The 17844-nt window shown below is 42.3% G+C and overlaps 1 protein-coding gene across 3 annotated transcripts in view; it reads left to right on the top strand.

The window, feature by feature from the left end:
• The window catches only part of DET1 (DET1 partner of COP1 E3 ubiquitin ligase), a 99253-nt gene that overhangs the window by 61242 nt on the left and 20167 nt on the right, over positions 1-17844 (top strand). The gene's annotated exons all lie outside the window — the stretch shown is intronic.

The following is a 17844-nucleotide window of genomic DNA, read 5'->3' as shown; positions in this document are numbered from 1 at the left end:
TGTTTTGTTTTTTTTAAACTAATGTCTTGCTTCCATTTATATTTCTATATTACCGTATAAACTCTAGTATAAGCCGAGATTTTCAGCCCATTTTCGGCTTATACTCGAGTCATTGTCCCAGGGGGTCGGCGGGGGAGTGGTGGCTGTCACATCATACTCTCCTCCTCCTGGCGCGGTCTCTGCTTCTCAGATGGTCTCCGGCGCCAGCAGCTTGTTCAGGAATATGCACGCGACTCCACTCCCATAGGCGTGGAGCGCATATTCATTACTTTAATGAGCGGTACCATGTGAGCGCTGGACACAGGAACAAGCTGCCGGCATCGGAGACCATTGGAGAAGCAGGGACGTGCAGAGACCGCACCAGGAGGGGGGTGAGCATGACGGGGAAGGGTGAGCCATTCGATATTCACCTGTCCCCTTTCCACCGCGTCCTCTGGCTTTGACGTTCAGGTCAGAGGGTGTGATGACGTGTTTAGTGCGGCCCCTCTGCCTGAACAGTCACAGCCAGAGGACCCGGAAGACACAGCGGCGCACGGCGGTGGAATGGGGACAGGTGAATATCGCAAGTGCCGGGGGCCTGAGCCAGCAGCGACACTGGCACCTGGCCCCCATAGTGTGCTGGTGTCCCTGCCTGCTCAGGACATCGGCACCTGGCCCCCAGCAACGAGAGGTGAGTAATTTTTTTTTTGTTTTTTGTTTTTTAAATATCGCAGCAGCAGCATATGGGGAGCATATTATTCTATGGAGCATCTTATGGGGCCCATCATGAACTTTACGGAGCATTATATGGGGCTCCTGATTTAATATGGATATTCAAAAACATTTAACCTACTGGTGTCTCAATTAATTTTACTTTTATTGGTATCTATTTTTATTTTTGAAATTTACCAGTAGTTGCTGCATTTCCCACCCTAGGCTCATACTCGAGTCAATAAGTTTTCCCAGTTTTTTTGTGGAAAAATTAGGGGTCTTGCTTATACCCGGGTCAGCTTATACTCGAGTATATACGGTATTTAGCTTTCAGGATATTTACCACAGCCTGCAAAAAAAAACAATACATTTTAAATACACTGCCTTAAAAAAATGAAGGGAACAATAAAATACCACATCCTAGATATCACTGAATTATATATTCCTATTGCAAATCTTTATTCATTACATAGTAGAATGCATTGAGAACAATGAAACCTAAAAATGATCAATGTAAATCAAAATTAATATCCCTTTGTGGTCTGGAGTTGGAATGATACTCAAAATCAAAGTGGAAAATGAATTAGAGGCTGATCCAATTTCAGTGGAAATGCCTCAAAACAAGGAAATGATGCCCAGTAATGTGTGTGGCCTCCACGTGCCTGTATGACCTCCCTACAACGCCTGGGCGGCCTCCTGATGAGGTGGCGGATGTTCTCTAGAGGGATCTCCTCTCACACCTGGATTAAAGTATCAATCAACTCCTGGACAGTCTGTGGTGCAACATTGGTTGATGGAACGAAACATGATGTCCCAGATGTGCTCCATTGGATTCAGGTCTGGGGAACGGGCAGGCCAGTCCATAGCATCAATGCGTTCATCATGCAGGAACTGCTGACACACTTAAGCCACATGAGGCCTAGCATTGTCATGCATCATGAATTCCAGGGCCCACTGCACCTGCATATGGTCTCACAATGGGTCTGGTATGGTCATCTCAATGCCTATGAGTAAGGACATAAAGTCCGAAACGAGTCAGGCGTGCGGGGGATGTTTGCCCCTTGACATTCTAACATGTATGTTATTAACTTTTTATAAACCATGGATTAAATAAAAGACAAAACTTGAATGTTTATGGAAATCACCTGGTGCTGGTTTTTCCTTTTTTGCCTACAATTTTTGAAACATTTTTTTATTAGGCAGGTTTAAGGGTTAAAAGTTGCCCAGCCCAAAAAAAAAAAGTTGACCAGCGATTTCTAATTTTTACAATAAAATTTACAAAACCATTTTTTAGGGACCACCTCACATTTGAAGTCACTTTGAGGGGTCTACATGACAAATACCCAAAACTAACACCATTCTAAGGTGCTCAAAACCACATTTATTAACCTTATGCCGATACCCCATATGTGGGGAAAAACCACTGTTTGGCGCTCAAAAGGGGAGGAGCACTGTTTGACTTTTTATGCTATGTGCACACGTTGCGTATTTGCTTGCAGAAATTTCTGCACGGTTTCTGCATCTCTTGGCAGAAAAACGCAGCTGATAATATGCGCTTTTTTATGCGTTTTTCCATGCGTTTTTGTAAATCCATAGAGCTAAATAAAGATATATCTACTATATAATTGTCTAAAGGTCATTTCCGTCTTTCTGTCTGTCACGGAAATCCCAAATCGCTGATTGGTCGCAGCAAAATGACCACGACCAATCAGCGATGGGCAGAGTCCGGCGGCGAAATGGCCACTCCCTACTCCCTTGCAATCAGTGCCCGCTCCATACTCCCCTCCAGTCAGCGCTCACACAGGGTTAATGGCAAGCCGTGGTGTAACGCACTCCGTTAACACTATTAACCCTGTGTGACCAACTTTTTACTATTGATGCTGCCTATGCAATGCACTCTTGGGACCGGTGCATCGTGAGGAGCATCGGTAAACGCCTGGGCTTGATCTGGGGGGCCGATGGAGGGTGAGTATATAACTATTTTTTGTTTTAATTCTTTTTTTTAACAGGGATATGGTGCCCACATTTCTATATACTACGTGGGCTGTGTTATATACTACATCTCTGTGCTATATACTATATGGGCTGTGCTATATACTACGTGGCTGTGGTATATATTAAGTGGCTGGGCAATAGACTACATCGCTGTGCTCTATACTACGTGGCCTGTGTTATATACTGCATGGGAAGTGTTACATACTACGTCTCTGCTATATACCACGTGGCTGTGCAATATATTACGGTGCTGTGCAATATATTATGTGGCTGTGCAATATATTATGTGGCTGTGCAATATATTACGTTGCTGTGCAATATATTGCGTGGCTGGGCAATATACTACGTGGCTGGGCAATATACTACGTGGCTGGGCAATGTACTACTTGGCTGGGCAATATACGTGTCTGTGCTATTTACTATGTGGGCTGTGCTATATACTACGTGGCTGTGCTATATACTACGTGGCTGTGCTATATACTACGTGGCTGTGATATATACTACGTGGCCGTGCTATATACTACGTGGCCGTGCTATATACTACGTGGCCGTGCTATATACTACGTGGCTGTGCTATATACTACGTGGCTGTGCTATATACTACGTGGGTGTGCTATATACTATGTGGCTGTACTATATACTACTTGGGCTGTGTTATATACTACGTGGCTGGGTTATATACTACGTGGCTGTGTTATAATACGTGGCTGTGCTATATACTACGTGGCTGTGCTATATACTACGTGGCTGTGCTATATACTACGTGGGCTGTTATATACTACGTGGACTGTTATATATGTGGGCTGTGTTATATACTACGTGGGCTGTGTTATATACTACGTGGGCTGTTATATACTACGTGGGCTGTGTTATATACTACGTGGGCTGTGCTGTATACTACGTGGGCTGTGCTGTATACTACGTAAGCTGTGCTATATACTATGTGGGCTGTGCTATATACTATGTGGGCTGTGCTATATACTACGTGGGCTGTGCTATATGCTACGTGGCTGTGCTATATACTACGTGGGCTGTGTTATATACTACTTGGCTGGGCAATATACTATGTGGCTGGGCAACATACCACGTGGCTGGGCAATATACTACGTGGCTGTGCTATATACTACATGGGCTGTGTTATATACTACGTGTGCTGTGTTATACGCTACTTGGCTGTGCTATATTTCTCTGCTATTTCTGTGCATCATGAATCGTGGTATGTGTTAAAGAGGGGGCCCACTGAGACTCTTTCGCCCGGGGCCCTCAAAAACCTGGAGCCGGCCCTGGCTTCACTGATTGGTCACGCCCGGCCACGAACAATCAGCGACACGCGCAGTCCGCCCGCGAATTGGCGCGGAATTTGAACCACGCTTCGCTAATTGGTCGCGGCCGGCCGGTCGAATCCTGTGTATAAATTGCATTATTCTGAAAACTTCATAAATTACATACATATTCTAGAATACCCGATGCGTTAGAATCAGGCCACCATCTAGTGTATATATATATATATATATATATATATATATATATATATATATATATATATATATATATATATATATATATATATATATATATATATATCTGTTTATTTAAAAAAAAAAAAATTGCGTAATTTACATAACCAGCAGAGGGGAAGCCGACGACTGAGGGCTAATGTTAATATTGTGGGAAGCAGCCAATAGCCAGGCTATTAATATCAGCTCACAGCTGTTTGCCTAGCCTTTACTAGCTAGTTTACAGGGGAACCCTAGAAAAAAATTGACATGAGGTCCCCCTAGAAAATCGAACCAGCAAAGGCTAGGCAGACAGCTGCGGGCTGATATTAATAGCCTGGGAAGGGGCCATAGATATTAGCACCCCCAGGCTAAAAACATCAGCTCTCAGCTGCCCCAGAAATGGCGCATCTTATAGATACGCCAATTCTGGCACTTGGCCTTGCTCTTCCCACTTGCCCTGTAGCGTTGGCAAGTGAGGTTCATATTTGTGGGGTTGATGTCACCTTTCTACTGTCAGGTGACATGAAGCCCACAGGTAAGTAATGGAGAGGCGTCTATAAGACACCTATCCATTACTATTCCTATAGTTACATGGTAAACACACACCCAGAATAAAGTCCTTTATTTGAAATAATCACACACTCGTTTATTGAAGCTAAATTTACCATTCTTACTGGACACCTAAACCCCGACGCTCTCGTCACCTGCAAACAATCAAAAAATAATAAACCAACATATACTATCAAACTACCATAGTATAAAGAAAAGGAGCAATGATCAAAAAAATTCATAAATAATTCCAATTTTATTCAATTATGAAACAACTATCAAAACAACATTAAAATATGGATTACAATTACCGTATATACTTGTGTATAAGCTGAGATTTTCAGTAAAAATTTTTGTGCTGAAAACGCCCCCCTCGGCTTATACACGAGTCATGGTTCAGAAAGCCGGCGGGGGAGGAGGAGCGGGGAGTCAGCGGCTGTAGCACAGTTACAGCTGCAGCATCCAGCTTCCATAAGACATCAGTACTTGCCCTCTGTCGCTGCACCTCTGTCCCTGCATCTGTCCTGGCAACGGCAGCACTTTCCTGTAGCTGTGCTCAGCAATCAGGTGGTACCGCTCATTAAGGTAATGAATATGCACGTGACTCCACTCCCATAGGCGTGGAGCACATATTCATGACCTTAATGAGCGGTACCACGTGACCGCTCAGCACTGGAAGAAGCTGCCGCGCAGGGACAACGGAGATGCAGGGATGTTCAGCGAGGGCGCGAGGAGGGTGAGAAGGACGGGGGCGCCCAGACTTGTGTCACGGGGTCCTTCTCCGGTACCACACAATCAACAGAGCAAGAGAATAGTGAGCAACTCCAAGACCTTTATTTAGGCAAAAATACGAAAGGTCCATATACGATCCACCACACAAAGGATAAAATAGTCCAGAACACGATTGCAGTTCAGTAACAGGATAAAAGTCCAACAATCCAGCAGACAGAGGATAGCATAGTCCATATACTCTTTCATCATTCCACACAGGACTGATCTGATCTGTCTCTCACCTCCCTGATATTTTAATTCTAACCCTCCTCATTCACAGGTCAGGAGGGGGAAGGTCTCAGGGGCTCATTGTTTCAACAAGCTAGGTCAGCATGTCATTAGCATATTAGCAAACAGTACAGTGCTGTGGGGGCTGATATCAGATGGCAGCAACAGCCATTCATCAATTGGCAAATAACTCGTTCTACAAGAGAACACTATGAAAATAAATAAAATAGAAATATACACAAAAATTATATCCACATAGCATATCACACCATCACAACCTCTCCCCCCTCATAATAAGTGAGCACGCTATGAGATCTACACAGACCTCTGGCCTGCTCACTTTAGTCCACATTGCTCAATAGTTTATAGTTCCTTGTACAGTGGCAGGGGTTGCAATAATCATGAGCACTTGTCCATAAATTCCCGGGTCCTGGCTTTATGGTCATACCAGGCTTTTTGACTGGACTGGGCTGTTCGCTGATGTTCATTAGCCAAGGTAGCTAGCTGGGCTAGACAGTCTCTGAACTCTAGAACGTAAGGAATAATGGGCGTTCCGGTATCTGTCATATCTTCCTCCAATTGTTCTTTCAGAAGAGTGAGAGGCCCACGGACCTTCTGCTCCCACAAAATGACTTTGTAACTCCCCAATGTCATTTCCAAGGAGGATATCTGCAGGATATAGCACAGCCACGTAATATATAGGACAGCCACGTAGTATATAGCAGCCACATAGTATATAGCAGCCACATAACAGTCACACTGGCACTGACTGGAGGGGAGTAGGGAGGGGGCTCTGACTTGATGAGAGTAGGGAGGGGCCATTTCGCGGCTGGACTAAGCCTGTCGCTGATTGGTCGCGGCCGGCCGCGACCAATTAGCGACTCGGGATTTCCGTTACGGAAGTTAGTGACAGACAAACAGACGGAAGTACCCCTTAGACAATTATATATATACTGTATATACTCGTATGTGTTTGTGTCACTGAGATCTATATATCTATGTATTCTATTTGTATATATCTTTTCTATACTAACTTGTCAGTGTGATTTTACTGTACGCGCACATGAATTGCCGGCTTTTCAGAGGACGCCGGTGCGTAAAAATCGGACAGCACTTGCATGGTCCGAGTCCAGTGCGATCTTTATTATTATTTTTTTTTGCGCACCCATAGGCTTGCATTGGCGAGTCTCGGACAATATACGCGTAAAATCGCAGCATGCTGCGATTTTACACGCACGTCTAATACGCCTGAGAAAAAATACGGTGATGGGAGCTGCCCAATAGATTAACACTGGTCCGAGTGCTATGCAATGTTTTCTTGCATAGCACTCGTCCGTATTCTACGGTAGTGTGACCCTGGCCTTAGGCCACACGTCAGGGCTGAGAAGGAAGGAGCGCTGTTTGGCTTTTGGAGCACAGATTTTGCTAGAATAGAATAGTTCAAATGTGCGACATTTGTGGAGCCCTGAAGGTGCCAGAACAGCAGTAAAACACCAAAAGTGACCCCATTCTAGAAACTGCACCTCTTAATGAGTTCATCTATGGCTGCAAAGACCATTTTGTAACATTCGCACCTTGCTTTAGAATTGCAAATCTGCCAGTCTAGTACCCATACATTGTGCCCACATACAGTGTAGTGCCACATTGTGCCCAGCTTGTGTTACTACCAATACGCCCCCGCAAATTAAGTGCCTTCTCTCCGTTATAATAATGCCGAACATGTGGCCTCTTACTGTGGTTTAGGCACAGTGGGGCATTTGGATTTGGAAGCGCAGAATTCACTGGATTTTATTTGAGGGGACGGGAGCCATGTCACTTTTTCAGAGTCTTTGTTCTACCAGTATCGTGGGATCCCCCTATAGTTCCAGTGACAGATGACCTCAGTGGGAACTGGTTTTGTGTGGGATAAATTAGGGTTTTTATTGGTAGAATGTAGTCCGCAAGGACAGGGTCCTCTCCCCTCTGGACTGGTCTGTCATTGTAAATTTGTTTACTGTAAACGATATCTTTAACCCTGTACGTAACCCCTTTTCTCATGTACAGCACCATGGAATTAATGGTGCTATATAGATAAATAAATAATAATAATTGGTAACATTTTATGGTACATAATATTATTCAATCGCTTCCAGACTAAGGCTGGGATCACATTCTTATGTTCTACACTGAGCACTTACTTGGGGGTTTCCATGTAAAACCCACAAAAATGCGATTTAGATTAAACCCCCAAGGGAACCACCCACCAAGAGGCAGATGGAGACACTTCGTACTCCGATTGGCGTCTGCTCCGGTGGTCTCCATCTTTTTAGGTGTGCACAGATCTGTTGTCGCCCACACTTTTGTGCTAAAAAGATGCCTAAAATTATGTGAAACCGCTGGAACACAGACCAGTCCAAAGTGCCTCATAGTAACATAGTTAGCAAGGCCAAAAAAAAAGAAATTTGTCCATCCAGTTCAGCCTATATTCTATCAGAATAAATCCCCAGATCTACGTCCTTCTGAATAACCTAATAACTGTAAGATACAATATTGTTACCCCCCAGGAAGACATCCAGGCCTCTCTTGAGCCCCTCGACTGAATTCACCATCACCAGCTCCTCATGCAAGGAATTCCAGATTCTCACTGCCCTAACAGTAAAGAATCCTCTTCTATGTTGGTGGAAAAACCTTCTCTCCTCCAGACCCAGAGAATGACCCCTTGTGACCGTCACCTTCCTTGGTATAAACAGATCCTCGGAGAGATATTTGTATTGTCCCCTTATAAACTTATACATGGTTATTAGATCGCCCCTCAGTCGTCTTTTTTCTAGACTAAATAATCCTAATTTTGCTAATCTCTCTAGGTATTGTAGTTCCCCCATCCCCTTTATTAATTTTGTTGCCCTCCTTTGTACTCGCTCTACTTCCATTTTATCCTTCCTGAGCACCGGTGCCCAAAACTGTACACAGCACTCCATATGCGGTCTAACCAGTAATTGGTACAGAGGCAGTATAATGCTGGCACTGGCTGCTCCAGGTAAGTTTATCATTAACTAGGATCCCTAAGTCCTTCTCCATGTCAGATTTACCCAGTGGTTTCCAATTCAGTGTGTCATGGTGATATTGTTTTTTTTCTTCCCATGTGTATAACCTTACATTTATCATTGTTAAACCGCATCCAACACCTTTCGCATCTGCCGTCATCTGCCTCATAAGTTAGTGGTTCCGTTGAGTTTTGCATGATTCACGCTTTTGGGGAATTTACACGGAAACCCCGATGTAAGCTCTCAGCGGTGATCGCAGGATAAATATGAGCCAAGCCTTATTCCGATTTTTGGGAGATAGAATAAACAAATAGTCAGAAGTACAAGAATAGATCTTATTTTTTATTTTTGTGCTGGCTGTTCACTGAGTGGCATAAGTGATAAGGTGGATTTATTCTTTGGGTCGGTGCGATTACAGCAATACCAGATTTATATAGTTTTTTTTTTTTTATGTTTTGCTGCTATCACACAATAAAAATTCTTTTATATAAAGAGTGTTTTGTTTTTTTTGTCACCATATTCCGAGAGCTGTCACTTTTTTTTTTTTATTTCTTGGCGAACAGAGATATATGAGGGCTTATTTTTGGCTGGACGAGTTGCAGATTTTTTTTTTTGTACCAGTTTGGCATACATAATATTTTTTGATTGCTTTTTATTCATATTTTTCAGACACACAATGAGTAAAACCCAGAAATTGAATTATTGTTTTATTTTATTATTTTTTGCGTCGTTCACCGTGCGGTAAAAGTGATAAGACCGATTTGTTTGTTGGGTCGGTACAATTACAGCGATACCAGATTGATATTTTTTTTATGATTTGCTATTTTTATACACTAAACACAATATTTTAGCAAAATTAATTTTTTGCATCGTCCTATTCTGAGAGCTGTAACTTATTTTTTTGCCGAATGAGCCATATTAGTGCTTGTTTTTTGCGGGACGGTTTGACTTTTCATTTACCATATTTTTCGGACTATAAGACGCACTTTTCCCAAAAAAAATTTGGGAGGATAATAAGGAGTGCATCTTATAGTGTGAACACAGGCTTACCGGGGGGTTGCGGCAGTGTTGTAGCAGTGGAATCGGCAGCGGCAGGGGTGTGGCGAAGCTGCAGCGGTGGGCAGTGCGGAATGCACCTGAGCAGGGTCCCTTCCTCAGGATGCCGGCAGCAGAAATGTGGCGATGCCACAGCCTGGTGTCCACAGGGAGCAGAGCCAATTGCATCACCGGATTCCCTGCGGCCATCTTCCTGAAGCCGTGGGCTGCCAGAGGCTTCAGGAAAATGGCCACCGGAGGCCTTGCGTGCGCAGAATGAGATCTCGGTGGCACTCAGTTTCAGGAAAATGGCCCCCAAGATCTCAATCTTCGCACGCACGGCCTTCGGCTGCCATTTTCTTGAAGCCTCCGGCGCCCACGGCTTCAGGAAGACGGCCGCAGGGAAACCGGTGATTCACTTGGCTCTGCTCACCGTGGACACCGAGCCGCGGCGTCGCCACATTTCTGTTGCCAGCATCATGAAAGAGAGACCCTGCTCAATGCTCTGCCTCACTGCCGAAACTGGATCAGCAGCATCATCCCACTGCTGCCGCCGTCTTCATGATGAAGGGACCATGCCTTCTGTGACCCTGCTGTATCACTGTCGGCCCTCAGGTAAGATACCTTAAATTCGGACAATAAGACAGACCACATCTTATAAACAATCTTTTTTTCTGCTATTCTTCACCCCCAAATTTGGGGTGCGTCTCATAGTCCGAAAACTACGGTATATCATATTTTTTTACATATGACTTTTTGGTCACTTTTTATTTACTTTTTTATAAGTCACTATGATGAAAAAGCGACATTTTTGCCATGCTTTTTATTATTTTTACAGCATTCGCTAAGCGGAATAAATAAAGTGCCAGTTTTATAGAGCGGGTCAATACGGACGCGGCGATACCAATTGTGTGCACTTGTTTTATTATTGTTTTATCCGAAAGTTTTAAGTGGCAAAATTGGTTTTAGTGATTGTGTGCGCATTTTTGTGGGTTTTTTTACTCTTATATATTTATTTTACTTTTTTCACTTTTTTATACACTTTTTCACTGTGGGACATGTATAATTTTTACTTTATTCACTGGAATCATACACTGCTGTAATCGTGTACAGCAGTGCATGAGAGCAGTTCAGTGCCTCACTGACACTCACTGGCCCAGCCTATTGCTGGATCTCAGACTATAGTACTCTGGGGTCATCACATGACCTCAGGGTACCATGGGTAACCATCAGGACCCGTGATTCTGTTAGTCGACCCCAATTGGACGCAAAACCGGTAGGGTCCGACACTGCAGGGTGTCAGCTGACACCCGCGGGAATTGCCATATTTCCTTTTTCCTCAGCGTCGTTAAAAAGCATTGCCGAAGAATATTTAGCCTTAATGACTGTCGGTAAAAGGCGTATCGGTGGTTAAGGGGTTAAATGACTCATCAGAAAAAAAGTATAATACAAACATGTCACCACATCTAAATTTGTCACCCATTCCTGGTTTTGGCTTCCAAATGTTGAAGTAAAATACTGAACGTGTGACTGTGGCCTAATAGTGATGTTACTAGATAAATTGGACCTTTAGTTCATTGACTTGAATTATGTACTACCGGTCTTGGAACTAAATGCCTGGCATTGTAGAAGAAAATCTATGGTATTTCTATCTAAAGAAGCCCATTCTTGGAGGCAATTCTTAACTTTTCTGTTGACGTACATAATGCGTAAGCTGCGCACAATATTAGTGCCACTCGTAAGTCCTAATTGTAGTGCTTGTAAAGCTGTCAAAATAGAGGATGTGACCGTACTGTTGCTACAAAGAAGAATTGCCCACAGGCTGTAAAAAAAAAAAAAAATGCCCTGTGGCGAACCTGTGTCACACCTAGCTTTTGAATACGTAAGCTGCATGGTGCTTCATAATTCCCCTCAACATGCCATTTACCTAGTCCAAGACTTCTATAGAATAAAAGAAGGCAAGATGGCTCGTCGTCTCCTGAGCTGTGGATGCCTGCGTGTTAATTTCCCATAATCTTGCATTTCGGACCACATTTAATGTTGGTAAATAAGCGTAACTGCCTTTGAAGTGGTCTTGATTACTAGCTGTTTAAATGATATTTTTAGTTTTCGTTAGCATTGTGAGAAATTACAGAGAATTTGCCTCGTGTGCTGTAAATTGCTTCACATCAGAGAGTTCCAAACATAATTTTGCTAATGTTTTGGGAAGGAAAAGCTTTCCTCTTTAGTACTGGAAATGGAATCAAAACAGCAAATAAACGTAATGGCCGCCTTCAATTACACACAAAAACATCACTGTGATCGCTAATGGGAAGAGCAAGAATTCCGAGTCACAATCATTTCTATTTCTCTTTTCGCTCCATTTTGTACATGGATGCATGGTTTGTGTTTCTGGTTCTCTTGGAACATACCTAAAGTCAAGTTCGAGATCTTCTGTGTAGAGAGGTATGAACAGCTGGAAAGCTTTTAGCCATTGCATAAATCAGCAAAGTAAAAGCATAAAGGAGTGCAGACATCCCATGTATGTCAGCCCTGATTATTATTCACATTGCTTTCTGCTGTTCTTACACTATTAGAGGAATGTTTGGATGTGTACTTAGAGCTGTTATTCTACCACTTGGGCTAAGGAAATATTCGAATCTCAGCTACTGGCGCTGTGCACATTACTATGTGAATTTTAGTAATGAGTGGAATTCTCCACTTAGAGCCCAGGAATACACAGCTTCATGGCTTGTGAGTGCATAGAAATTGTACAACACTTCTACAAAAAACTGATAAAAATGGTTCCATTGTTTGCTCTGGCTAGCATGTAGGTTATAATGTAAAGATCTTGAGGGTTTCTCCATCCGAATTCCTGATACTACTTCATCTGTTCTTTCTCTTTTTTTTTTTTTCCTCCTTAAGATCTTTTCAAAATAATCTTAGAACTGCTCATATAGTATGCCATACTGTGGCTTACATATGGGTCGTACACTTAATGGTTTGTTCACACAGAGTTTTTCAGAAGGTTTTTCAAGTTATCAGCTCTAAAACTCACATCAAAAAACAATTCAAATGCAAGGTCAGTTCCTTGTTGGATCTGCTCCAGACTTGACACTGTCAAGTTGAAAAGCTGTGAAACGCCATGTGGGAGAAAAAATAACTCTTCAAACATCTCTTCATGAAACAAAAACAAAAAAATTCAGCCAAAAGTAAAATGGAAGTGTTTCGTGTACTACAAAAAAAAAAGTCAGATTTTTGTGCGCCGAAAAAAAAAATACCTTGTGAACATACCCTTTTTAGACTGTAGTCCAACAAAGCCTTTTTAGGCAGGTTATTACAGTAAGAAACCCACTATCAGTGATGTGCGCGGAAAAAGGTAATAATGAAAATGGGTAAAATCTACATTTTGTTTAAAATTTAATGTAAAAATATACATATTCAGCCATGGCCAAAAGTGTTGGCACCCTTGAAGTTGTTGGAGAAAATGAAGTATTTCTCCAAGAAAATTATGGCAGTTATACTTGTTTTGTTATACACATGTTTATTTCATTTGTGTGTATTGGAACAACACAGAAAAAGCTGAAAAAAAGGCAAATTGGTCATAATTTCATAAAAAACAAACAAAAATGGGACAGGATAGTTGACGCCTTCAACTTAATTTTTGGTTGCACTCCCTTTGGAATAAATGACTGCAATCAATCACTTCCTGTAACAATTAACAGGCTTCTTACACCTCTCAGCTGAAATTTTAGACCAATCTTCTTTTGCAAACTGCTCCAGGTATATCATATTTGAAGGGAGACCTTTCCCAAGAGGAATTTTAAGCTCTTTCCACAGGTGTTAAGTCAGTTTAAGATCCGGATTAATTGCTGGTAACTTTAGAACTCTCCTGCGCTTTGTTGCTATCCATTTCTGGGTGGTTCTTGAAGTATGTTTGGGGTCATTGTCTTGCTGAAAGACCCACGACCTAAGACGCAAACCCTGCTTTCTGACACTGTACCTTGTGACCCAAAATCCTTTGGTAATCTTCAGATTTCAAGATAGTCAAGGCACCCAGTGCCAGAGGCAGCAAAACAACCCCAAAACATCTTTCAACATCTACCAGATTTGACTGTAGGTACTGTGTTCATTTATTTGTAGGCTTCATTCTGTTTTCAGTAAACAGTAAGAGTAAAAAGCTCTATGATGGTCTCATCTGTCTACAAGATACTTTCCCAGAAGGATCTTGGCTTACTCACATACATTTTGGCAAACTGTAGTCTAGCTTTTTTTATATCTTTGTCAGCAGTGCAATCCTCCTGTGTTTCCTGTCATAGCGCTTCATGTCATTCAAATGTCGATGGATAGTTTGTGCTGACACTGAAGCAGCCTGCAGAACATCTTGAATTTCTTTGAAACTTGATTGAGGATGCTTATTCACCATCTAGACTATACCTGTGTTGTAAACTTTCCTGAATTTTTTGAGATTAGCTACAGTTCCATAAGTTGTAAACGTCTTGATTATGTTGCGCACCGTGGACAAATTAACATCAAGATCTCTGGAGATGGACTTGTAACCTTGAGATTGTTGATATTTTTCAAGAATTTTGGTTCTCAAGTCCTCAAACAGTTCTCCATGCTTAGTGTGGCACACACAATGCAAATATTGAGTCAACTTCTCCCCTTTTGATCTGGTTCCAGGTTTAATTTTCATATTGCCCACACCTGTTACTTGCCACAGGTGAGTTTGAACGAGCATCACATGCTTGAAACAAAGTTGTTAACCCACAAATTTGGTAAGGTGCCAACAACAATTTTGACCTGATCATTTTGAGGGCTTTGTGTGAAATTATGTCCAATTTGCCCTTTTTTCTTCCTTTTTTTGTGTTCCAATACACACAAAGGAAATACATGTGTATAACAAAACGCTTAATTGCAATAATTTTCTGGGAGAATTACTTCATTTTCTGGAGCAACTTCAAGGGTGCCCACACTTTTGGCCATGACTAACCATGTATGCCTGCATTAGAAACAAATGGAGTCGTTTACAGGCTAATATTTCTTATTTGGTTGGGTCACCCCACAGACGACATTCAAGTCCTATTTATACATGCCAAGAAAGCCAGCTTGTTGCTAGGCAACACATCATATTAAAAGCGTCGCAAAACACTCATTCTAGACCTCGGTTTGAAAGAATGAAAACAAGGTACATACATTTATTGAATTTCTCATGTTGAGGAATGGTTTGTCTGCCAAGTAGATTATTTCCAGCGTCGTGTAGTAAATTAAAGTAGAGACGTTTTTAATTATGGCAAATTAGTACTTTTATTGCTGGAAAGTGATGTAAAAATCATTTTTAGCTGTGAAAGTCCTTGTGCATGTTCATAGATAATCTCAAAAACCCTCCTAAATACAGTCTCTTAAAATGCATTTTAGCCAGAATTGGCAGATTACTCTGAATGAACCTCTTTGTAAGCTGTTTTTTTTCTTGTGGAATATTAACGCAGAAGTAATGTCATAATAGTTTATTATTTTTTCTGATATCTCTGTATTTCTATTCATCTTTTTCTTTACTGCCTGGCAAGCGGACCATTTTATGTGTCTTCTATTCAATATACGAAACTTGGTGGAAAAAGCAGTTCTGTGAAGCAACTTCATTTCTTTTTATCGTTTAAAAAAAAACTAAACAGGTTTTCAGCAGTTAGATGTTCTTCTGCCATTTTAACCCCTTCAATATCGGTTTAGAGTGAATGTATACGGGGGAGCCGTTAAAAAATAGAAATCGACTAAACAAGCATTCGGCCAACAGCTACCTAGGATGTATGGGCAACTTCAGGCTGTTCATGTTCCATTTTGGTGCCCATGAATGTGCCTTAAGAACCATGCAGTACTGTTTTATTTTGTCAACACCGGATTTTCAACAGAAGTGTTAACCCTAAGTTCCCCAAGACATCATCTTTTTTTTTTTTTTTTTTTCTTGTACGACTATTTTTACCATCAGTGTGGCATTCCCGTTTTCTTGTAATAAAAAAAAAAAATTTCTAAGCTTCGCTTACCAACAGTAAAAAAAACAGTCGAAAGCTCTATTTTATTTGGCTGACGCATTCACTCGAATTGGTGAGTTTGAACCTCAGATTTTTCTTAAAAAATGTCGTTTCCAAATGAGTCCAAAAAAGTATGCCCTAATGAAAATTTTCAAACCACTTCTTCTCTCATAACTAGGGTTGAGCGAAACGGATCGGACAAATTCAAAAATCGCCGACTTTCAGCAAAGTCGGGTTTCATGAAACCTGACCCGATCCCAGTGTGGGATCGACCATGAGGTCGGCGATCTTCGCGCCAAAGTCGCGTTTTGTATGACGCTTTCAGCGCCATTTTTCAGCCAATGAAGGAGGACGCAGAGTGTGGGCAGCGTGATGACGTAGGTCTCGGTTCCCACCATCTTAGAGAAGGGCATGACAGTGATTGGCTTGCTTTCTGCGGCGTCACAGGGGCTATAAAGGGGCGTTCCCGCCGACCGCCATGTTACTGCTGCTGATCTGAGCATAGGGAGAGGATGCTGCCGCTTCGTCAGAAGCAGGGATAGCGTTCGGCAGGGTATATTAACCCCCAAACCGCTTGTGCTGTAGCGATTTCCACTGTCCAACACCACCTTTGTTTTGCTGGGACAGTGGAGGCTAGATTTCTGTGCATCAGCTCTGTAGCTTATAAGGCTCCCTGATGGCTGCATTGCTGTTTGTACGCTGCTGTGCAAACCAACTGCTTTTTTAAAAGCAAAAATCCTGTTGCTCCTTTCTGCACAGTTATCTTGTTTATTTGTCCACAATTTTGTGTGCAGCAGTCCTTTTTATTGCTGGCTGCCATACTTGTCCTGAGATCATTGTAGGGAGATTGAAATTTGTAGTACAGTCCTTGTATTTTTTGATATATCTTCCAGTCACGTTCTGCCACTTACATTGTATAGTCTAATACACAGGGCCTGTTTTTTGCTGCAGTCTCCCCCCCCCAAAAAAGGGACATTTAAATTGCCACTAAGTGGATCTACGTCAGTTCTGTTTGTCGTAGATCTGCCCGCCACGTTCTGCCTTTTACATTGTGTAGTGTAATACATAGGGCCTGTTTTTTGCTGCAGTCTCCCCCTAAAAAAGGGAGATTTAAATTGCTACTAAGTGGATCTACGTCAGTTCTGTTTGTCGTATATCTGCCCGCCACGTTCTGCCTTTTACATTGTGTAGTGTAATACATAGGGCCTGTTTTTTGCTGCAGTCTCCCCCCCAAAAAGGGAGATTTAAATTGCCAACAAGTTTATATACATCAGTACTGTTTGTCGTATATCTGCCAGCCACATTCTGCCACTTACATTGTATAGTCTAATACACAGGGCCTGTTTTTTGCTGTAGTCTCCACCCCAAAAAAGGGAGATTTAAATTGCCACTAAGTGGATCTACGTCAGTTCTGTTTGTCGTATATCTGCCAGCCACGTTCTGCCTTTTACATTGTGTAGTGTAATACATAGGGCCTGTTTTTTGCTGCAGTCTCCCCCCTCAAAAAAGGGAGATTTAAATTCTCAACAAGTTTATATACACCTTCTACCTTGTTTTACAGTACCATATAACGGTTGTTAGTTTGGTTACATTTTCCCAAAAATGATGAAGTGTGGTGGAAGAGGCCGTGGGCGGTCGTTGCCAGCTGGTAATGATGATGGTGGTGGTGGTGGTGGTGGAGCATCTGGTGGTAGTGGGAAAAGCAAAATAGCACATAAGGCTCGAGTTTTTGAGCCATCGTCATTGTCTGGCTACACAAGGCCTCGAAGGCTCCCTTATCTGGGAGTAGGAAAACCGCTTTTAAAGCCGGAGCAGCAGGAAAAAGTTTTGGCTTTCCTTGCTGACTCAGCCTCTAGCTCTTTCACCTCCTCTTCAGAAAGTTTGAAATATAAAAGCAGCGAGTTGTCAGTGGATGCTCCCGGTCAGGAACAAGTTGCTTCCTTGTGTCCTTCACCCAAAGCAAAAGTGAAGGATGCGGCAGGCGACACTACAGTTTACTCCATGGAGCTCTTTCCACATACCGTGCCAGGGTTAGAAAGGGAAATATTT

The sequence above is a fragment of the Ranitomeya variabilis genome, chromosome 5 (genome assembly GCF_051348905.1).
Source record: "Ranitomeya variabilis isolate aRanVar5 chromosome 5, aRanVar5.hap1, whole genome shotgun sequence".
NCBI lineage: Eukaryota > Metazoa > Chordata > Amphibia > Anura > Dendrobatidae > Ranitomeya > Ranitomeya variabilis.
This window is presented reverse-complemented; position numbering and strand designations above follow the sequence as displayed.